At 33.1% G+C, this 25,121-nt stretch overlaps 1 protein-coding gene and 1 long non-coding RNA gene across 2 annotated transcripts in view; one reads left to right on the top strand and one right to left on the bottom strand.

Annotated features, from left to right (window-relative positions):
• The window catches only part of LOC126749023 (structural maintenance of chromosomes protein 2-like), a 445,423-nt gene that overhangs the window by 286,607 nt on the left and 133,695 nt on the right, over positions 1 to 25,121 (top strand). The gene's annotated exons all lie outside the window — the stretch shown is intronic.
• On the bottom strand, positions 16,312 to 21,879 carry LOC126749165 (uncharacterized). Its single transcript, XR_007664914.1, has 3 exons — positions 21,653 to 21,879; positions 18,636 to 18,780; positions 16,312 to 17,050 (listed from the first exon to the last, which is right to left on the bottom strand). It is a non-coding gene; the product is annotated as an uncharacterized LOC126749165 (long non-coding RNA).

Here is a 25,121-nt window from a genome sequence, read left to right as displayed (position 1 = left end):
CTCTGTTTCGTTTTCAAATGGCCACCCTGTATATTTAAGTTTCAATTCACAAATAGCACGTTTTGTTCGATGTTTTACAAAATCATAGAACACAAAGAGGAAATCCTTGGTCTGTTTTCTGTGTACAAAATACTATAAAACTTGTTCCTAAGGTGAAGTTATATACACCAGTAAAAGAACTCACAAAGTGCAAATTGAGACTGAAAGGTGCGGTTTTTTGCAAGCAGTGTGTCTATTTCTTCTATTTAAGAATCCGGAATCAAACTACATGAGCCTGCAAATTGCCCGAAAGGTGCAGAAGCCATAACAAAGAAGAAAAAGAAAAATCGGGAAAAAAAAATTTGTCACATATGTTCACATATTGAATTTAGGCAGCAGTTAGCACAAACAGGTGAGGGAGGAGAGCCAAGCTGCTTCTGTTAGGCCTCCCGCCTCGGCTCGGTCGCACCAGTCCAGGGCCCTGAAAGCTTGGGAGATTTACGCACACGAACACTAAAAAGTTTCTACTCCTCGAAATTTAGATGGCGTTAAGAATACAAAACTACTTAAGCTACCGCTTTTACCGAGCGTGCACGGACTGTCAAGCATCAAATTATGTCAAATAAAATGCGGTCATTTTTCATAATTCTTTAGCCTCACGAACTTAATAACTATACCTGGACTGCTAATGCATATGGCTCCCATACCCAAAAATGACCACTGCCTAGTGGCCGCCATTTTTATAGTGGTTGTGTCCTTTTGATGTTGGTCACTCTGAACATTTTCAGTGTTGCCAACAAAAATATATTAAATGACAGTAATAAAGTTGACGACGCTGACGTGTGACCTGTCACGAATCATTTAAATATTTAAACCATCATTGGGATTCCAAAATCTCGACACGATCACGCGATATGAGTGATTCTAAATAACATTGTCATTTGTGAGTATAGCGGATTGCCTAGTTTTTGACGATTTGTAAGCGACACGCCTGGTCTGATTCAGGTCACATATAGTTTTCTCCTTATTTAATACATGGATAATGTACACTTGCGTGCATAGAACTCGGCCCACTGTAAACTTTTGACTTTAAATATATATTTTTTTAAATACATCAGATCAAAAAAAGGAATATGCTGTTTGAAAGACAATTTAATATCCTTTAATATGAGTATAAATTTATGAAATAGGGGTCAGGTTATTTTCCTGCAGTCTTCGTCTCACTGGAAAAAAGATCCAGTCTCTTTATAACGTTGGCACACTCTTCGAACCGCTGCGCGAGTCATATCCAATTGTCTAGCAACAGCTCGCTGACTAAGTCCATTTTCGATTAAAGCAATAACTTGGGCGGCTTTTTGTGGTATAGTATGCATTAAATTAACACACTTGAACACTATTGAGGTTATGAAAAACGAATAATATGCAAATTTCAGTGGCAAACGCAATAATGTTATTATTTGACAAATTTGTTATATTCGTTACAATCACCACATAAACACGGTTCATTTGTTTACCGGTTGCTACGCATATAAACGATAAGCCTTCTTGAAAAATTTCCACTCACATTAAAGGATATTAAACTGTCTTTCAAACAGCATATTTCTTTTTTTGATCTGATGGATAATTAAAAAAAATATATATTTAAAGTCAAAAGTTTACAGTGGGCCGATTTCTATGCACGCAAGTTTATCAGCATCCTTATTTAAACGTATTTGGTTCACTGTTTCTCAAAACCGAATTATTGTGAATTGTCTGTCTGTATTGTTTATCATAGAATAATATACAGAGTTTACTTTTACTATATAAACTTTTACTAATTACAAACCCTTATAAACACATTCGATTATTGGTAGTCGTACGAGACGGTTGTGTCTTCGCTCATCGGCTCTGATGGTTGATAAGTTTTGTTTTGATTTGTTTAGATTTGTCTTTCTGTTTTTGACCTTATCAGACGCGATGCGAAATTTTGTTGTACGTGTGCTTTCGGTATAAATAGTTTTGATTTGCTTCCTGTATAAACATGAGTTTTGATTTCCGATTAAATTAGTAGGTACCTGTTAACCTAAACTTGACCTTAAAATCGCGATTTATTGAACTTTAACTCTACAAAATCAAGGTTTCGCAGTGCGTGTGATTTGATAATAAACAGTTCCGGACTCTTGCTTTACAAATAGTTCTCGTTCACGGAACAATATTTTTTATTTAAATATTTGGACACTTTTTGAAATCAATCCTTAGAAATTATGGCTGAATTTAAGTGTGATTCCTGTCAAAAGACCATCTTGGAGAAAGAAAAATATAAGCTTCGCTGTAGCGGGGAATGTCGCTGGAATTTTTGCATGTCCTGTACTGGTTTAAATAAGGCCACAACAAAGTTACTGTATAATCAAAAGTACCATAACATTAGATTCTTCTGCAATGTTTGTGACTCTCCTACCTTAAAATACCTTCACGACAAGGTTTCACAGTTACAAAAAGCGCAGATTCTTTTAGACATTGTTGATGCTTTGGGTTCATGTCTCAAAAAGAATACGGATCTCTACCCTGTCATTGCAGAACTATATGACATCTTGAGTCAAAATGATCCCAAATGGAAGGTTTTGTTCGAGAAAATGGATGACATTCACAACTTGCTTGCCAATAGTAGATCTGAAAATGGTCAAGAGTCAATGTTTTACTCAATCAGGGATATGAAACAACAGCTCTTTAACCTGTCTTCACTTCTTTTGGGAAATCACGACGAATCCGCCAAGATCCAGATATATGATTCTCCTAAACAAGAACTTGCCAAGGAAATGGAAGATTTATGAAAGAGTATTAATCAAATGGCCCTTAAAATGGAAAAGTTGACAGTTAAGGAAAAAGAAATCCCTAAATACATTCCACAAATAGCAAAAAGATCCATTTCCATTTCTATACAGACCGATCAGGAATCAGAAGTTTTGCCCCCTATAAAAAGAATAACGGTTTCACCTCAGAAAACCATAACTAGGGAAGAATGGCATTACTTAATCGTCTCCAATATTTCTCCTGACTATACAGCAAACCGGCTCGCTCACTACGTTAAAGATAAGCTCCAGACTAATGCTTTTATTCGATGTTTTCCCTTCATGCAAAATGAAGACAGTGTGAACTCCAGCTAGTTAAAGTAGGTGTCCAAAACAAGGATCATTTTAGCCAGCTAAAAGAGCCGAACGTATGGCCGGCTGGTGTTGTAGTGGATGGACGGAGGATGGGTCCATTACCACCGGCAGCTAATAAAACCTTAACTCCCAAACCTGTCTCAAATCAGCTCAATATGCTTCAAATTGGTTCAGAAAAAGATGCGATAGCTGCATCTAAGTCATTTGGGCAAGAAAATGTCAGCTTCAAACTTGTGGAGAAGGCCAACGATGATGATGGACTGCATAATATGGACCCGATGACTCCTCCAGTAGTGCGACTATCCCAAAAATCTGATGCGGAAAATGGACGGTACCTGTTGGCTAGATTGAGAGGCCCCACCATCTTAAAAACTCTTAGGCTCTACTTGGCATACCTCTATGACCAGCCTTCCAACGTCTGTCTCGAAGGCCACACCAAGACCAGTGTCAAGCTAATGCTAGCTTCGGAGGGCCTATCTACTAACATAGACTCCCTCCGACGCTTGTATATCCGAGGAAGATCTCTCCGCTTTTGGATCCTTCTTTTCTTCAGAAAAAATTTTAAGGCTTCAAAAAATACGAGAAAGTCAATCTAATTATTTTTCCAGTGGTTTCTCATCTAGGAACAAAAATTTTTAAATAACGTGACGCGCACCCTCAATAATCAAATATCAAGCACCCTCTGATAAATCGGATGAAGGCAAGCTTAGCGTATTTCTCTTAACATTCAGTCAGTAAATTTTCCAGAAATAAGTTGCTATACTGGCTAAACATTGATGAACCTTTTTTTGTTCAAAATTACACTGCAATAGCAAGATTTAATAGAACCAATTTATCTCATGGGGGCACTATGATTATGTCTATAAACAACGATTTTTCACTGGTAACTAACTTTAGTAATAAAAAAATAGATAACTTTTTATCAGAAAAAGTATTTGAATTTTCCATAGTTTACCATAATACATACGACCTCTATAATATTATTTGTGTATATAGAACACCTGACGCTGATTTACAGACTGTCCTTCAAAAACTACTAAGCTTGCTAGAATCCTTGCCCTTAAAAGGTAAATTAATTTTGTGGCGACTTTAATATTAATTTTTCCAGTGTGTGTGCTGCTCAAGAATCTTTTCACTCTATTTTCGTCTCAATGGGTATAGTAATGCATATTAACTTTCCTACCAGAATAACTAGAAATAGTACCATCGTCTATGTCGTGTCATCTTTTGCTCCTGAATTCGTAGATTGTACGGTTTTTAATTCCGGATTTTCTGATCATGAAGCTGCATTAACTAAATTTTTCATAAATTCTAAAGGCAAAAACACGTTACGTAAATTAGGCCGTGTTTTTGGCAAAAATAATTTCTTACAATTCAAGAACTTATGCCAAACGGCTGATTGGGATTTTCTTTCTGACGATATAAATAGTGAATTTTCTAGTTTTATAAAGTCTTTATCAAGTATTGCAAATAAGTCGTTTCCTCTTAGACCTATCAAAATTAAACATCATAAGCCATGGACCACTAAAGGCTTACGTGTTTCTGCAAAAAACATGCGCTCATTATCACACCTGAAAAAATTTACAGACAGCGTATTTTTTCATAACTATGTCAAGCTTTATAAAAAAATGTACCATAAGACTATAAAAGCTGCAAAAGATATTTATTATAATAAAAGGATGACCGAATCAAGTAATGTTGCCAAAGAAACATGGTCTATTATAAATGAATTAAGAAATAAGACTTCTTCATCTAGCACTATCCCTACTTCACCTGAGGACCTTAATTACTACTTTGTTAATGTAGCTAAAAATCTAATGGCTACCATAACACCTTCTCACAATCCTCGTTCATATCTCCCAAATGAAAATTTACACAGCTTCTTTTTTACCCCCATTATATCAATAGAGCTTCAAACTATAATAAATGAAATAAAAAACAAATCATCATCTGGTACAGATGGGCTCACTCTCAAAATGTTTTCCAATCTGCCAAATTGCACCTTAATCTATCTAACAAACTTAATTAACAAGTCATTCCAAAATGGAGTCTTTCCTACCTGCCTTAAGACTGCAATAATTATTCCTTTGCATAAGGGAAGAGATAAACAACAAGCTTTAAACTATCGCACTCCTTCCCACTTTATCAAAGATCATCGAACGATTGGTAAAAAAAAGGCTCTTATCGTTTCTGCTTAAATATAAAATTCTTACTCCTCACCAATTTGGATTCTTGAGTAACAAGTGCACAAATAATGCTATGATTTCTTTCTTTAATAGTGTTTACACCAGTATACCAGTATAAATAATAATCATTCAACAGCAACAATGTTTTGTGATTTCTCCAAGGCTTTTAATTGTGTAAACCATAACATCTTAATTGACAAATTGAATCACTATGGGTTCAGAGGAACGCCCCTTGAGTGGTTTAAATCGTATTTCAGTTACATAAATCAGCTTGTAAAGGTTGATACGACGAAGTCTTCTTGCAAACCAATAGAATGTGGGATACCTCAAGGTTCAGTCCTGAGCCATATTTTGTTTCTGATCTTTATAAATGACATGGCCAATCTTAACATCAGTGGCAAAATCTGTCTTTTTGCTGACGATACTAGCTTTACATTGAGCAATCCGGATGCTAGGGCACTACATGCTACTATTTCTAATGACTTAATTACCATTAAATCGTGGTGCGATTCTAATCTTCAGTGCCTAAATGTCTCAAAAACTAAAGTCTTATCATATAAAACTACTATTCAACCCTTTGTACTTAACAACACCAGTTTGGACGTCGTTGAATCTGTGAAGTTCTTGGGACTTAATGTTGACTACTCCCTAAAATGTAAAATTGATGCCTTATATAAAAAATTAAGTTTAGCATGTTTTGCCTTGAGATCAGTTTCCAGGGAATTAAGTTTTCAAACATCAAGAACAGTTTATTATGCCCTTTTTGAGTCACATCTGCATTACGCCCTTCGATTCTGGGGCACATGCGGTATGACTCAATTTGAGCGCATCAAACTCCAAAAGAGAGCAGTTCGGTATCTGCTTGGACTTAATAGCAGAGCTCACTGTCAAGAAATCTTTAAAAAATACAAGATACTTACTCTTCCCTCTTTATTTATATTGGAATCTATTTGCTTAGTACGCAAACATAAGTCAGAAATGCCAAGTAGGCCGTCTCACAATTATTCTTTCTTCTTTTCCTCGATTTCATAATGCTTTAAAGGCGTACTTTCTGAAAAAGCCTTGTACGCAGTGGAGGATTTTTTTCTAGGATAACTTTTTGGGTATCATACACACACTGGCTGTTTTTATATCTTAAAATAGAGAATATATTAGTTTTTTTTAGTAAATAAATTGCACTTTCATTCTGTATTTAATTAATTTACTGTTATTGACTATTGTGTTTATTTTTATTGACATTTTATACATCATGATGAATATTGACCAGGTACATTGTTTTTGCACAGTTTTGCATGTATTTATTTTGTTTGTATATTTATTTTTATTTTGTGTGTTTTGTTTTGTTTTGTTTTTATATGTTTTTTTTTATTAGCTTTGTCTACAAAATTTTGTAATTTTTTTACAATAAAGCAGATGATTGATTGATTGATTGATAAAATCATCTATATTTTGATTTTTATAGATAGTTGTATATTTTAAAGTGCATGCATCTATCCCAAGTTAACTGAAACTTTGTCTCATTTTAGGTGAGGATTACTTTCTTTCATAAATTTTAACGAAGTACAAGAAAAATACTCAGATCTAATAACGCAACTATCTTATCGCATCTATTCTTAACTAAATGTAACTTTTTATTTTGTGTTTTTAAACATAACCTCTCAAAAACTTTAATTGTTTTATTTCCCTACAATTGGCACACCTGAAATTTGTCAGAGTGACCAACATCGAAAGGACACAATCACGCAAAACGGCAGCCGCCTAGTAGTGGTCATTTACTTTTCATTGAATTGGCAGTCCAGGTATATTTACTAAGTTCGTGTTCAGCCTGCACAGGCTTTCTTTTTACTTCTGCCGAAAAAACTCATCAAAACTTTTTCATTAATCAAATTTTCCGAAAAACCTTAACAAAATTGATCTATTCTCATATTTCGCATAAAATTTTTCCAGTTGTTTAGTTCAGTGTTTTATGTGTCGGCGTTATATATGTGTGTTTGTTATTTATACATATACAGTGCTTTTCTTTGAAGTCCCCCCCCCATTTATTTTTTGAACGGGTCAAAAAAAATTTTTGAAACTTGGCATAACTAAATTGGTCTATAGATACTATTTTTCACTGTAAACTAGGTAGTTGTAAATTCCAAGATGGCGGCTGGGCGACATCTTAAGAAAAAATTTTAAATAGAAAGGGGGGTCGTGTGATACCTCATTTTAAAGGTCTCAATGAGTACTTTATAACCCTGAAATATTAGACCCATATCTTAACTCGTTTCAAAATGGCGGCCTAATAAAAAAGTATTTTTTTTTATTTTAACGTTTTACATTTTTATGATTTTTGAATAGGTAAAAATCAGTGTACGAAAATAAATGCGTCACTATTTTATTTTGACAAAAAAACGACAGTTCTAAATGTCAAAATAACATATAAGCGCCATCTTGAATAAATGCATTAAATAGAAATCTTGTGTTACCTCATTTAAAAGGTTTTATTGAGTACTTTTAATATTTATTACATACGTTTAGATAAACTCGAGACAGTCTGGGTTGAGTTTCAACAAGTTCAATCGCGTTTAGAAGAGCTGGATCCGAACCGTGAATGTGAGAGAGAATCTTTTGAAGACGACTATTATAGTTTAGCATCTAAAGCTATTCGTATTATTGAAAAATCTAACATTCGAAATAATAGCGCGCAGCAGTACGATGAAGCAAACACACATGTGCAAACGGCACAAAGTTGTGTCACAAAATTGCAACCAATATCACTGCCACAATTCAGCGGCTCGTACGAAGGTTGGTTGCAGTTTTATGAAACTTTCAAAGCATTGGTAGACAGAAATCTTGAACTATCAAAAATTCAAAAATTTTATCATCTACAATCGTGCCTTCGCGGTGAAGCGCTACAAGTCTTACAATCACTAGAAATTTGTGAGGATAATTACGACGAAGCCTTAAAATTATTACGCGAGCGATATGAAAATAAACGGGTACTTATTTATAATCACGTTCGTAATCTTTTCGAAACTCAAAGCGTAGGTAAAGAATTGCATCAAGCCCTACGAAAATTAATAGATAACGTAATCAGAAACCTCCGTGCCCTTAAAACATTACACGAACCAGTTGATCATTGGGATACCTTAATTATATACATGATTTCCCAAAAATTAGACACAACGACACGCAAGGAATGGGAAATATTTAACAAAAAGGATTCACCTAAGTTAGATGAATTTTTAGCATATCTTAAAAATAAATGTCAAATACTAGAAACGATTGATAGTAAAAATCAAACAACTTTAAAATCGCCTGCTCTTCGCGTCGTTGCCATGTAAATATTGAAAACTCGGGTAATCAAAACAAATTCGTGCCTGTCAATAATAATTATAATACAGCGCCACAAGAAAACACATTTTTAAATTGTTCCTTTTGTAACGAAAATAATCATTTTGCATATAAATGCCCAAAATTGCTTGCTTTACCTGAAAGCAAAAGGTTTTTCGCCGTCAAGCGCGCGGGAATATGCACTAATTGTCTAAAACGAGGGCATAATGTCGAGAGTTGCACAAGTCGAAATTGTAGATTTTGCAAAAGAAAGCACAATTCAGCCTTACACGATTTAAGTTTTTCAGCTCAAAACATCCCTCAGCATAATTCCCATCCGCATCCAAATAAATCCCGTTTCACACAATATCAAAATACTTGCAATTTAAACACCACCCCGAATCTAAGTCCAAATCTCTTTTCCTCTGATGAAGCGGAACGCATTGGCAACAGTGTCAGTGCCTGTGAGCAGCAGCACCTTCGACCGATCGGGCATCACCTGACGTCAGCGTCTTCAGCGCCGCCAGCGGTCGAGCAGCAAAGTGATAATTCGAATTTCTCCACCATAAATGCTTGCTCGACGTTTCGCGAAGTCAGCGAGTTCGTCGATTTAGACAGTAAAATTAATTTAAACTAGTACAAAGAGAAAATAAAAACGTGCCAAACGCAGGTATTGTTGGCTACCGCAGTAGTGTATTTATACGATTCGTTAAACAAACCAGTAAAATGCCGTGCCTTATTAGATTCTGCGAGTCAGTCGAATTTTTGCTGTAAGCGACTTTTATAAAAGCTTAATTTGCCTGAACAAAAAATAAATATGCCAGTTTTTGGCATTAATAACGCATCTTGTAACATTTTATCGAAAATTAAAACAAAGGTACAATCGTTATACCGTTCTTTTCAATGCGACGTAGAGTTTCTAGTGGTAGAGAACGTAATAGTAAATTTACCTCAAATTTCTTTTGACCCCTCTTTGTTGCACATACCATCGAATATCGAATTAGCGGATCCTGAATTTTATGAATCACAGGAAATTGATATTCTTTTGGGTACAGAAATATTTTTCCGTTGCTTAAATAATGAAAACATTAACGAATTTTAACGAATTAGGGCGCAATAAACCAATCTTGCAAAATACGAAATTTGGTTGGATTATTGCAGGACCCCTATCTAATAAACAATTCAGACATACTGACTCGTCTAAGCCAGTTTCATGTTTTTTAAATCTGAATAATAATAATGATTTAAATAATACTGGTTTATAATAATATGGCTTCTATAAGCCAAAATTTTGTCATAGTATTATTTAAATCATTATTATTATTCAGATTGCGATATACATTTTAAGGAAAATGTTCGAAACGATGAAAGCGGTCGGTTTATAGTCAAACTTCCCTTAAAGGAAAATTATATACAACTTGGTGAGTCATTCGCGAGTGCGTTAAAAAGCCTTAATTCTTTAGAAAAACGCCTAGAAAAACGTCCGAATTTACGCGAGGAATACGCAAAATTCCTAAAAGAATATGAGTACTTGGGTCACATGACGCGAATAGACCCAGCCTTAGATTCTCCCGAGGATCTACATGTTTATTTTAGTCACCATGCTGTACTAAAGGAAAGTACGACAACAAAATTACGAGTTGTGTTCAATGCCAGTGCCAAAACAAGCACAGGCTTAAGTCTAAATGATGTTTTAAAAGTAGGGCCAAAAATTCAAAAAGACGTGTTTGAAATTGTTTTACAAATGCGCTTTTTCCCTATACTTATGATTGCCGACATAGAAAAAATGTATCGGATGATTTTAGTCGATGAATCGCAGAGAAAGTTGCAACGAATTCTTTGGCGCGATCAACAAACCAAAGAGTTGTTACATTTCCAATTAAATATGGTAACTTACGGTACGGCGAGTGCATCCTTTCTAGCAACTCGAGTACTTCATGAAGTCGGTAAAGACATAAAAAATCACATCCTGACGCGAGTAAAGTAATTATAAACGACTTTTATATTGATGATCTTATCTCTGGCCACGATAACATCGAATATGCGTTAAAACTGAAAAGTGAGGTTTCAGAAATTTTAGCAGAATCAGGTCTAAATGTTAGAAAATGTATGTCAAACGAGCTTCGAGTGCTAGAGAGCACATCTCAAGTAAACGATTTTCCTACTTCATACTGTATACAAGGCGACGAAGAAACAAAAGCACTCAGCACTACGTGGAATGCAAAAAATGACACAATCGGCTATAAATTTTCTCTTAAGCAGGATAACGTACAAATAACGAAACGTTCAATTTTAGCCGGAATTGGTCAGTTGTTTGACATACTCGGATTAATTAATCTAGTCATAGTCAAGGCAAAATTAATTTTACAAAAGGTTTGGAAACTACAATTGGATTGGGACGACCAAGTACTCAAAGAGATTTCAGAGGAATGGCTTAATTTTCTTGAGAAATTAAATTATTTAAATAATTTTAACATTCCGCGATGCGTCGTTTCAAAGCACAGTTCTACAAAATCAATAATAATTTGTGGGTTTTCTGATGCATCACAAGACGCTTACGGCGTATGTTTGTATATAATTTCTCGTGACAACATAGGTAATTTAAATTCACATTTAATTTGCTCCAAATCTCGATTAGCACCTTTCAGCTCAACTAGCTTGCCGCGTCTTGAATTATGCGCCGCGTTGTTGTTGGCTCAATTATTAGACCGCGTAGTTAATAATTTAAAGTGTCAAATATCTGATATTTTTCTGTTTACCGATTCGATGATCGTACTTGATTGGTTAAGTTCAGAACCAAGCAAGTGGAAAATTTTTATAGCAAACCGTGTTGCTGAAATTTAGCGCATTACTGACGGAATTACTTAGATTCACGTAGATACATTAAACAATCCCGCTGATATTGTTTCGCGAGGCTGTGAGCCACATGTTTTAGAAAAATCGCCTTTATGGTGGTACGGACCATCTTTTTTAAGTCAAGAACCGGAAAATTGGCCTAGCCTACGTAAAATAAAAATTTCAGTTAACGAAATACGAAAACAAGACATACAGTTATCTTTTCCCATCATTCATCAAAATGAAGTTAGAACCCCGAATAGTATGTTTTTAAAGTGGTCTTCTTATACTACTTTAATTCGAGTTGTTGCTTATATATTTCGCTTTTGCAACAATACAAAGAGTCCTTCCAAGGTAACAGGCAGTTTATTAACTTCTGACCTAGAAAATGCACTTTTTAAAATTTGTAAATTAGTGCAAATAGATTGTTTTTCACGGGAAATCGAAAATCTAAAAAATAAGAAACCTTTGGACCGAAATAGTAAACTTTTAAGTTTAAATCCGTTTCTCGATAAAAATGATTTGCTGCGAGTGGGTGGCAGACTAGTAAATTCAAACTTACCCTTCAACAGTAAGCATCAAGTCATATTACCATTAAAACACCCTTTTACGACCTTATTGGTTAATCATTTCCATTTAAAGCATTTGCATGCTGGTCCCCAAATAATTTTATCTCAAATACGAACGAAATTTTGGATAGTGTCTGGTAGAAATTGCGTACGAAGTGTTTTGCGTAAATGCATGGTATGCTTCCGCGTAAAGCCTGAAAATATTTATCAATTAATGGGTTCGTTGCCTAGTGAAAGGGTCAAATCTTCCCGTCCTTTCTTAATTTGCGGTATTGATTACGGCGGCCCTTACTTGATAAAGGACGGAAAAACGCGTTCCAGAATTTTGATTAAAAGCTACTTATGCATTTTTGTTTGTTTCAGTACTCGTGCTTGTCTTGTTGAATTAGTCACTGATTTGAGTTCCAATGCATTTATGGACGCCTTTAAAAGATTTGTCTCTCGTCGGGGCTTGCCAGCTCAATTATTTAGCGATAATGCCCTCAATTTTGTAGGCGCCAACAATGAGCTTGGAAACTTAACTCAAATAGTCCGAGATACGGTACATGAAAAATATAATTCTTATTTTGCTGAGCATTCAATTGAATGGCGTTTTATCCCTGCAAGATCTCCCCACCATGGAGGCATTTGGGAGTCAGCAGTTCGTTCTTTTAAATACTTACACTTAAATGAATTCTCGATACTATACACCTTAAATAAATTCTCGAAGATTTTCATTTGAATTTTGAACGTTTTTATACATTACTCACGCAAATTGAGGCAATCCTCAATTCTCGCCCCCTTTTACCCCTTACTAACGACTCTACGGACTTGGAAGTATTGACGCCTGGACACTTCCTAATTGGAGAGGCTTTGGTTGCTGTACCTCAACGTGCTACTCTAGACACTTCTACTAACCGGTTGAAGCATTTCCAGCAGCTCTCACAATTGGTTCAACGGTTCTGGACAAGTTGGAGCAAAGACTATCTGAATACTTTACAGCAGCGTTCAAAGTGGCGTGTCAAGCAAGCGAACATTAAAATTGACACTTTGGTTCTCCTGAAAGAAGACAACGAACCACCCATGCATTGGCCTTTAGGACGTGTAGTTACAGTGCATCCCGGAAATGACAATTTAGTGCGCGTGGATTCTGTCCGCACAAAAAATGGTATAGTGAGGAGGGCAATAACAAAACTATGTCCATTGCCAATTGACGTGGAACAAAATAATTAATTAATCATTGTTCGTTTCTTTTGTGTTGAAATACCCAGTTATTTCAAGGCCGGCGGTATGTACATTTCCATAAGTATTTATTCTGTAACTAATGCCGCCATCTATTATTAGGCCAATAAGACAGACTCAAGTGTACTGCCGGACAATATTGGTCGTTTTACCGCCCGATTTTCCGCTCTCTCTCTTCCAGCTGTTCACGCGACGCGATAACATTTAAGTTCAGTTTTGCTCCTGTAATGTATCAGTTTTAAGTTGTTTAATAAATGTTTTAATAAAAACAAAAGGCTCTCAAAAAATATACAGTCTACTATCTTCAACACCAGCGATCGTACAAACTGTTAAGCGAAACATGATTGCACATTTTCTAGTGTCAGCTGTCCATCCAAAAACATTTTTGTCCACTTTACACCTATCGATAGGCGCGTATATGCACAGAAACAATGGTTACAGTCAATTTGTCGATGTATTGTGTATAACTTGTATAGTAACTTGGGTGTCAGCTCTTCATATTACAATACTTAATTATATGAAGCATCCACAATTATGAATCGCCTTTGGCCTACTATTGATTATGATTTTTACGCAATTTGTCTTTAATAATACAGATCAAAACGTTAATACCTTGGATAGGCATAACACTTTTCATTGCATGGGTGATATTTCAGTGATAACTAAACACGATTGGGTAACGTATGCATTGTATTTTGAGACATTGATTATAATGCTTCGTTTCATTGAAGCAGAAAGACTCAGAAATTGAGACTTACATTTAGATTGTGTTAGAAGAAGTTAGTTAGTGTTAGTTTTTGTCAAATATTGCCAATAAAAAAGAATTTGTATCTTTAATGCTTCAATGTAGAACAAGCTGATGAAGATGTGTATGTTCTAATCATGGAAACTGGGGTGGATCGCAAAAATAAAGTATTGTCGGACAATATTAAACGCGTTATTTATTTCTCGCACTTCGGATTCTTTGTACTTTTACAAAATTGGACAGCAGCAAAGAAAATGCATTGTAAATAATAACCGACCACTCGTATATGAAACCGTATATACTAATCGTTCATGCGACACCACAAGCGCTATTTTTCAAAAAGGGAAGCAAACAATGTTGAGAATTTTGAATAAAGATCCGAATATAAGGATATAAGGATGCAAGTTTTTTACGAGACTAATTATACACCAAACAAATTGTTACAGAGCGCCAAAAAAAATGGTTTTCATATTGTACCGTGCAGGACTAAAAATTCGTTCTTAAGGCCAATTGCGATACACCAACTATGTCTCCAATAACGACAAGCAGAAAAAGCTGTCTTCACTGCCACCAACGTCCCCTAAATGCCCTGAGCACGCAAAATGCTTATATTACTAAATTCAGACGTAGCATGGTCGACGTTTAGTACCAGAAGACTGGAGTTGGAAGAGAAAAAATAAAGTTTTCCTTCCGGTGATGACCTCCGAAAGTCCTGCACCAAAGCAATATTTAAAGCTGGTAAAATGTCCCTTTGTATGTCGTGTAAAACTACGTGAAGAAAAACGATTTACCAACTACTCCAAAAGGTTTTGCTACTACTTTGTTTGCGTTTTAGTGAAGAAGCTCGTTTCTGTACGATCTTTGACAAACAATCATATTTTATCGCAAATGAATATTAATGTACGTTTAATAGTTAGTTGAGTTTAAAATCAATTTATTTTCGTACTTTGAGTTCATATTCAACCTATTACTCATCCTCCACCAGAAAAAACCGTGTACAAAGAAAAACGCATATCACTTGAGTCATGTACGTATCCTTCAATTTTTTTAGATCTTATGCAAGTGTTAAACAGACTGCACTTAGAACCTGTGTTCTTGTAAGAAGACTCTTAAGTGCAATCCTATCTGCAAAATGTGCTTTGGGAAAAGATGCGAAAACAAGAATGAAACAACTTCTTTTGGAACGACGAGGTACACAGCGATACTGACATAAAGATTTCAGATGCTGAGGAAGATTTGTCCGGCACTGATATATCATCTAGAAAGAACATAAGATGCCTAGGATATGGGAGCTAATGATGAAGAAGATTTTCCAGTTTCCTTTGGTGTTAGTGAAATAAACGAAGAAAATACGGAATATGATAAATTTGACGATGATTATTGTTGGTAATTTTTAAAATTCTTGATGTTTCATAATTGTATTTATCATTTCTGTTAGATTTAGTTTAAATTACTTCTTCCGTTTTTTGCATTTTTTACACGCATTGATATTGTAATGCGATCAAATTATAAATTTATATTTATCTTATACAATAATCTTTTTTTTAATTATAACCTTTCTCTATTCAAGTTTCTCAAAATGCCTTCGTGAATCGTCTTTTATAGTTTTTGGAATAATGAATGGAGATTTAGTACGTCCTCTTAAAAAAATGTATACATAGCGATGCTTATGTATGAGATTGACCTTGTTATTTTGTGGTTTAGACAAAACTTATTCGATCGCAGCTACTTGTTAATTATTTTTGGATTAATATAAATTTAATACTTCCGTAGTGATGATTCCAACAATTTTACTGCATTCTCGAAATATAGAACAGTTTTTATTTTAACGGGCTCGTAGAATTCGGTCGAAACGCCAGTACTGCAACTGCAACAACCCAAGTCTATCCTTTTAAAGCAATAATATGTTATAAATTCCATTATAACACATTTTATGAAAAAAATGCCTAAGGCATTTTTGCAGTGTAGTGTTTGCAGTATTTTATTGATTTTTAATTATATAATTACACTTAAATACCTCTAATCAATTATAAACCATTTTCAAAATAAGTAGTATAGATATATTCTCTTTTATAATTCTGTGTTTTTAGAAAGCCAACAAATCACAATTGAATTTTCTTATCACCAAAGTAATGTTTAAAAAATAGAACTTTATTATAACAATAATTAAAAAATTAATTCTTAGTATTATTTTTACACTTCGGGGTAGGAGGTCCTGGGAATCTCACGTTTTTACACCTCATAAAATATTAAAATACCTATTTCAAAATGTAAATTAATATTGTAGGATTCTTTAAATAAAATTAGGTTTTCAGAAACATTTCAACATTTTTATTTTACATCACTGAAGATAATAACAGACTACAACACCCCTCAGGTGAATGACAATTGGCACATGAAATTCAAATATTAATGAAATTTGAGTTTTATTACAGAAAATTACCACAAATTAACCATACTGACTATTATAATGATTTTGTTTTAAATTACATAATATAACGAAATTAAGAAAATAGACAACTTTGACAATTTTTACGATCCATGCATATGCAGTCTTCTTGAAAATCATTTAGCAAATCTTCTTGGCCCTGTGTCATGATCAATAACAAAAAATCCTCAGAATTAAATTTGGGATGTTTCACACATAAATTATCTTAGGGCCTATAAAAAAGAACATTAACCCAATGTCTTTACACTTTTAGCATCATTTGGATGTAATACTCCTATGTATTTATAAATACTCATACTCCTCTGCTTTTAAATTAAATGAATTTTTGATATGCAGGTCTTTCTTTGTCAATAAATGCATGCGAGTTCCAATTGCAATTCGAAACTGAGTCTCTTATCTCATCTAAGATGACTGGGGACTAGGGTATTTTTGCTCCTTATCTTTAAATCAAATACTTTTTCTTTCTGATTTAGTTAAAGTAACCTCCAATTTTATTGCTATTCTATCTATAAAATACATTATTAATTTTGGTGTCTTCCAATATTTGTAAGCACGCCGAACTTGTACAAATAAGGTAAACCTTTGGCTTCCTTCTCAAATGTCAAAACCTGAAATAAATAAATATTAATTATGATAAAAATTTTATAATAATAATAAAAGTTAACTAAGTTGACAAAAAGATACGTGATGAGTATTAGATGCCAAATTTAACCATTTTTAAGTAATATGTTTTGCATACCTTATGCATAACATACATTGATTAAAATAAATCCAATATGTATATATATTATAACAAATGTATGTATTATACAATACCTCCTAAAAAAATAAAATTTGAAAAATATTATTAAATTCAAGTATTCAAAATTATAAATATTTAGTTTTTTAAGCTTTGACATTTAGTGATTGTCAAAGACTTTTATGTAGATTACAAAAATAATGGCAATACATACTAATGTGAAAAGCCTCAGCGAATCGAACTCTCATCTATATCGTACTTTCAAAGTCTTAGATGTAAGTAGAGAACTCGGAATATACCATTGTGATACTGTCGGCGCGAATGCGTCCATCTCCACCAGTACACCGCAGTCGGAAAACCGAGACTTCTTGCGCGACAAATTACTATTACATAATTACGGTCTGTCTCATCGTGTGTACCGCTGTTTCTTGTTGCGTAGTTTGTAGTCGGGTTCAGAAAAATATCTGACAAAGTTTTTTGGGAGGAATTTATTAAGCAATATGGAATATATCCATATCTATGGGATGTGAAAGCAAACTGTAAAACTGTATGGACCAAAACTTAAAAAAAAGTGCAGCAGTGGTTAAGCTGATTGAAAAGTGTAGCGAATAGAAATTATATATGTATCTAAAAAGAAACACAATATGCGATGCGCATTTAAAAAAGAGCTGAAAAAAGTTAGAAACTTTAAATCTGGTATAGAAGCCGATTGGGTAAAGTCTTTGATATTTTCTAACCTCCATGTAACTATAACCTTCATGAGATTCAGATAGCGTTGCTTAACTGTAAGAAGGATTACTTTATTAAGGGTGCCTAACTGAGTTTACTTGCAATTTTTTTAGTGAAAGATCATCTGCTAAACTGTAGGCATTATCATGTCAATTCTTTTTGAGTTTTCTATGTTTAATGATGTAGATCGAAAAACACAATACATAGAGAACCATTACAGAATTTCGTTAATTCGAAACTCGTTAATTGGAAGAAAAACACAGATTTTCAGAAAAATTTTAAATTTAATTAACATTATCTGAAAATCGTTAGAAAGGCATACAGAACTCTTGGCTTCTTAATTCATTACTCATTTTTTTGAAATAGCATTGAAACACTAATATTATTATATAAGGCACTACTAAAACCTCAGTTGTAGATATGCCTCTTATATTATTTGAGCACCATCAGTCGAATTCAACCAAAGTTCATCTGATTAAAAATGTTGAAAAACGATTCTTAAAGTTTGAAAAAAAAATTTCTTATAAATAGTATTAAATTTCATGTTCCAAAATACATCTAAGAATAAATAACAATACACTTTTTTGTTCTAATGTTCATTCTATTCTATGATTATCGATTTGAAACTATAACATTAAGTTAGAATGAACAATAGAGCTGGTGCATGGTTCTCTGATAATGCCTCCCATATTAGAAGGGCATATAGCTACATACTACATACGTACATATATAGCTGTTGCATCGTTGAAGAGTCTGCTGGACATGTGGATACTCCAGATTTGGACAGAAGCATCTAGCATGATATAGATGAAGGCACATTTCGGGCACACTAGACGGGGCCTCTACCTGCCTCACCAGATAACTATTACGCTAAAAGAGACACGAAACTGGCTAGTGAAAGGTCTTTTAACCGGACACTTGCATTTAAGACGCCATCTCCGCGTACTGCTCCATAGGTATTGCGGAATACGCAGAATTTCGGTGAGGTTACGAGGAGAAGAAACTACAGACACCGAACAACAACAAGACTAGAAGGTTCACTTAACGCTCCGCCTCTTCTTATGCCTATCTTACTCGAATATCGGACGCTACTCTTTTTAAGTCTCTCGAAGTCGCTCTCAGGCAAAATGCATATACCGGCTGTCTGATATAGCATATTTAAAGTAGTATAACAGTTGTCTCACAGAGTAGCTATTTGTAGGTAGAACTATACTGTGCTAGAACGTTATAGCGATTGTTTTGCGATTTGGTTTTATTAGGGATTTTATTAAGGATTCTGATAAAATGCCACGAATGTGTTGTGTTAATGGATGTTTGACTAGAGAAGGGACAGAAATATCATTGTTTCGGTGGCCCAGGGATGAACATAGGTAAGAATTTATAGAATTGTTTTAGTATAATCGTATATAATCGTATAGTTTTGAATGATAATTTTTTTAATATTTATATTTTATGCATAATAGAGGGTAATAATTTTATTAAAATGAGAGACAATAATAATAATAATATTAATTTTTTTCCATATTCATCAGTATAAAAGAAATTGTAAATGATATTTCTAAATGTCAACTTTGGAAGCAGGATTTGGGATTCGTTAATAATCATAGGTATACCAATATGACTCCAGAAAAATGTAGTAATAAATTAAGAGTCTGCGAATTACATTTTCCTCAGGAAACCTTAATGCGTAATACCGTAAGAACAAATCTGCTGTAGAACGCTGTCCCGTCAAAAAATGTATGGCAAAATAGCGGAGAAACTAGTAAGTGTGTTCATTTTTTATACAGATAAATTTACCTTGATTTATTTCATGAATTGTAACAATTTGTTATTAAACATTATTGTTAAGATAAACTAAAAAAATTAATATTTCAGGTGAGGCTAGAAGATTAAAAGAAACAAAAGCAACACAAACAAGTGTAGAACAAGTATTATTCAGCAATGAAACAGATTAAGATTACTGATAATGTCGTTTTTCTTATTTTTTAGTTACATGTATGCATGTAATGTATAATATAATAATTTAGGATATGTTATAATTATGATCTTCAATCAATTAAACAGTTTAAAATATTTTCTTTTTTATTTAAATACCTACAGCTAAAACAGAATGGGTCACAATAATATTAATTACATAGTTTGATTGTTTTGAAACACCCCGGTAAGTGAACCTTTATTTTATTTTGATGGCCAATGCGCCGTTAACTGTCTGCATTACCCTCGTACGAGCGGACACAGCTGAACACTTGCGTAGTTTTTTTGCGATCGGCGGCTCGTATTTGAGAGCGCTACTTCAAACACCCGACCGAGAGTGGGACTTCTAGTCTTGTTATTGTTCGGTGCTACAGACCACAATATCAAGGGGCAGTCACACGCGCACTAGGTTCAAATATCTTAAAAAAACAAAGGTAAAAACACAAAGTCACGATCTTATCAAATGAATATATTAAGCTACACCTATTTTGCTTCTATGATCCTCCTCGTATCTTCATTATCTTTAAAGTTTTTGTAAAAGTAAAACTTATTCTTATACATTTTGTTCCGGAGAATTCAGTAGTGTAGATATATGTATAATTTTTTTGATTAATAGTTTTTGAGTTATAACCCAAACTTATGTTTTTTTAAACGGAACACCCTGTATATTCATCATTCATTATATTGGCCCTTTTTTTACCTTGTCAAAAATATATAACAGTATGGTCTTTCATACATACGCACATAAATTACAATTTTCTAAATTTAAATGATAAAATTCATAATTTATTGGGAGGCTATGGCTATTTCCCAGGCAACCAAATGACGTTTCAAGACCGTGACAAAAACGTCAGCAAACGTTTTTACAAGACGTCATAATGACTACAAAATTCACGTGAATAAGTCCTACCAAAATAACATCAGTTAGGTGACGTCTATTACTGACCATTTAAAAACGTTTTTACTGACGACATTTTAATGACGCTAAAGAGCCTACATCTTTTATACAGAGCTCTCAAATTTGGTAAAATAGGTATATCCGCTGGCTCATCATTTACACTTCACTCGTCATTTACATTTATAATAAAAATGTAACAGTCTTCTTTCTGTAAATATAAAACTGTAATCTGAAAAATGCAATGTTATTTATATCTAATTTCTTTTTCATTATTGAATCATTTAATTTTCACTCATATCTCCGTCCATTCTTTACAGGACGACCAGGAGAACTTAATTAAAATTAATTAAATATTATTTTTTATATTTAACTAAATTATTTTAAATTTAATTAAAAATAAAAAATATATAATATTTATTCTTCTTTTTTTAAGTATTCATACATCAATTTTTTGATCATAAAATGGTTATTTCAATGGCAGTTAAATATGTAACACTTTCATAACTAGAGGTTTTGTTATTAAAGGTAGTGTAATGACATGTTAAAAAAGTAAAAAAACATAAAAACATTATTCTGTAACAAAATTAAATATAATACTCGTTCCAACTATTATTTATATAAAAGAAACTAAAACAATACAAAGCATACATATTAAACATAATAAGACGTATAAACCAATATCAAAGTAAGGTGAGTACGATTGTGTCCTGCATTATAAAGAAACTAGAAAGACCAAACCGGCAACTATCAATTGTTAAACGGAAATGCTGTAAGAGTATGATGGCAATAGATTATAAAACATCACAATATAAGAAATTTATCTTTTAAAAGGTATAAATCAATAGTATCAGATTAGTTATACCTACTTACCCGTATAAGTGTACTGCAATAAACATCATAAATTTGTTTGTTTTGTTGTATTTGTTAATGACTGAATCATTTGATAACATTAAAACTCATTTGATACCAGTTATTCCCTACCTGCTTTTGAACGTCAAAATTGACATTCTAGAAACATCAATATATACGTCATATGTCCTCTTTTTTATTGCCATTTAAATTACGTTATTTTATCGCCACAAAAAGGGAATTTTGCTGACTATTTTGATGTCTTTTTTGACGTCATACGTCATTCTGTGGTTGCCTGGATAACAAGAAATAAAAAAATGATAAATAAATAAATAAATGTCAACTATCTTATCGGATTTTGATTGACATTTTTCTGTTTTTGATTGACTTATGCTTCAAAACCCATTTATTTTCGGTATTTGTTGATTTAGCCAAAAAAATTGCAGCATTTGAAAAATATGATATGCTTGTATGTTTTATACAAAGCAATGAAAATGCTGAACAAGCTTTAGCACTATATTTCCATAGGTAAGTTAGAAGCCGTTATGACTACCTACCAATTTCTAATGTTGTAATTTTATGCTTAGATATCCAGAGAGAAGGCAACTGTTTTTTGGTATATTTGCTCGTTTAAAGGACAATTTACTTGAGCATAGATATTCAATTTTCTCGAAAACGAACCGACCTATTTAAAAAAATCAAACGTCAAAATAAAAGACTTCGAAAGACCTTTTAAACAAGCTATTACTCGATACCCCTTGCCATTTAACATTTTTAAGGGGATGACCCTGGGGGGGGCAATGGGTGAAAGGGGGTGAAGTAATTTTAGGTTAGAAAGTTGTCCTCCTTGACAAACCTTTTGACGTATTTCGGCGTTTTTTTTTTAAACAGTGGTTTTCGATAAATCCGTGGTGGGAAGTTTTCAAATGAACACCCTGTATAAGATCAAGTGTATAGAAGACAATAATCTAATAGAACTTCAAGACGCAATTCATTTAGCAATTCAAAATCTGAGAAAAAGACAAATTATTATTTTAAATGCTATTTAAAGGGTTGCAAAGATGTGCCAATTTTGTATCAGAGAAGATAATGGTCATTTTGAACATCTCTTGTAAAATGTTGTTTTGTTTTATAGTTGTTTTCTTATGTGTTTATTAAATTTATATTTTTATTTTCTATGTACTTTTATTACAAATAAAAATAAAAATTATGCAATCCCTCATTTGTAACTTTTTATTTGTTTATTATTGTTATTCATGGCATACTATTAAATTAAGCATTTAATTTAGCAAATTGTTATTTTTTGCGTATTTTTGAAAATAAGTCCTAAAGAAATAATATGATATATATTTGTAAAAAAGTAAAAAAAAGAACAATTTTATGAATTAAAAATATACAGGTTGTTCCGTTTAAAAAAACATACGTTTGGGTTATATCTAAGAAACTATTATTAAAAAAATATATATATCCACCACTGAATTCTACGGAAAAAATCTATAAGAATGAGTTTGTAATTTTAGAAGAACTTTAAAAATCACGGAGGTACGAGGAAGGTTCCAAAATGCAAAATTTTTAAAAATGCCCTGTATCTTAAAAACTAAAAGGGCTATGAAATTTTTTTTACGGTATCTTTAGTTTTATGAAAAAGTAGCATAGTGTCGCGAAAACCACAACTTTCTATCTCTAAACATAACGGAGATGTCCCGCAAAAGTACCCAAAATTCCGTTTTCAAATACAGCAATTTTAATATTTAATTCGTTTATTATTATTTTTAAATACATAGAAATGTATCTACATATGTTTTTAATAGTATTTTGTACTTAGAATTATTTTTAAATAAAAATAATTATATTACTGTTACTTATGTATAATTCATATTTTAAAACATTTTACTGTCTAAAAATTTATATATAATACCGATGTTATTAAATTTTGTTAATTAAATTAGAAAATATGTTCAACAACAGGTCTCTGAAATTATTTTTCTACTACCGTGCGTAAAGTAATTTGGTATTTTTGATTTTTTTAATGTTTTCTTCGGTAGTAGGAAAAATGTTGAATGTTACAAGTGTGCAAGCCTGAATCCACATTGATATATAATTACGGATACGTTGTCAACTACTGATACGGCTGTCAAGCCTATTAGTCCATCCACTAGAGATATAGGTATCCGTAAAATGAAGTTATATTTTCACTCGTGTTTACGGTTTTGATTTTTCACAATTGCTTCAACCCTTTTTTATGCCTTGATTGTAAAGGGATTCTCGGATCCTATAGAGGTTTTCTGGCTTAAATTAATGAAATCAACCTTTCGTCATCTAATTTCCTATATTTTTGACTTAAATCTTTGCCATCGCCTGTTGAGACTACAAAATAAATTAAAAAAAAAAGAGAAAGTGTAACTAATAAAAGCTATAACATACAGTAGAATGAAACTAATTAAAAAACTGACAAATAGAAAAAATCAATAATAAACATATACCCAACTAAAGTTAAAATATTGTCTTCATTAGCGGAAAGCTCGAAGGTAGTAAGGCCTGGTTCTCCTTCATATATACTTGGAAACATTGGTATTCCAAATAATTTTGGCACTGACCATTAATGAAAAAGCCACAATAGCCACATTTAAAATACGGAGTCTCAACCCAAACTTGATATACAAAATTACAACTAATAAAAAAAATAGTCAAACAAAGCAGATTTGAACCAAAAAATGTTTTGATAAAAACTGTAAATAACAATACAAACCAAATAGCACAACGGTCGCAAAAAAAGAATGAAGTTTGAATTAACCAACTTCTATCCGTGTTTTCCTTCACGTAGGTACGTGAAACCTTTCAGGTATCTCATTGAGTGATATCAATCACGTGATCTCAACGGACTACTACGTATTACGTAATGTGGTTTCAGGCTGATTGTATTCATGGGAATTGTCAAATTGACAAGTTTTCCATTCATAAGTAAAGGATCATTTTACATACTTGTTACATAAACAACAATTTTTATAGTATACTGATGTGCTGAAAATTGTATCGCGCCGTATATATATTTTTTCGAATTAAATACAATTAAATGAAACTTTACAGAACACATATTGTAGTGATTTTCCCGTTAGTTAAAGTGTGAATGAACTATTCCATTGCACCAAAATAGTCAACGAATTTATTAACACACACTGACACTACTCAACTCGATCACGATTACGACTACTAGAAATAGTTATTTTCCTGGTATGGTGGAGTCCCAGCGGCGATGCGGTTTTTTATATACTCGGCTGACCATGGTTTTGGAAGATTTGCCGACCTTCCACACATCTCCCGAGACGTCCCGTCGTGCTTGAAGTGTTGTGTCAATCCGAAACGTCCAAGAATAAGTTGGTATTCTTGACGTTTTCAATGTCGTTACAATATTGGGGTATTAATAATATGAAAGGATCTTTAGCGCAAAGTAATATAAAAACTATTTAAGATTAAAGACAATTTTCATAAT

Source organism: Anthonomus grandis, chromosome 2 (genome assembly GCF_022605725.1).
Source record: "Anthonomus grandis grandis chromosome 2, icAntGran1.3, whole genome shotgun sequence".
Classification (NCBI taxonomy): Eukaryota; Metazoa; Arthropoda; class Insecta; order Coleoptera; family Curculionidae; genus Anthonomus; species Anthonomus grandis.
The sequence above is the reverse complement of the archived record's forward strand: the minus strand, read 5'-3'. Positions and strand labels throughout refer to the sequence as shown.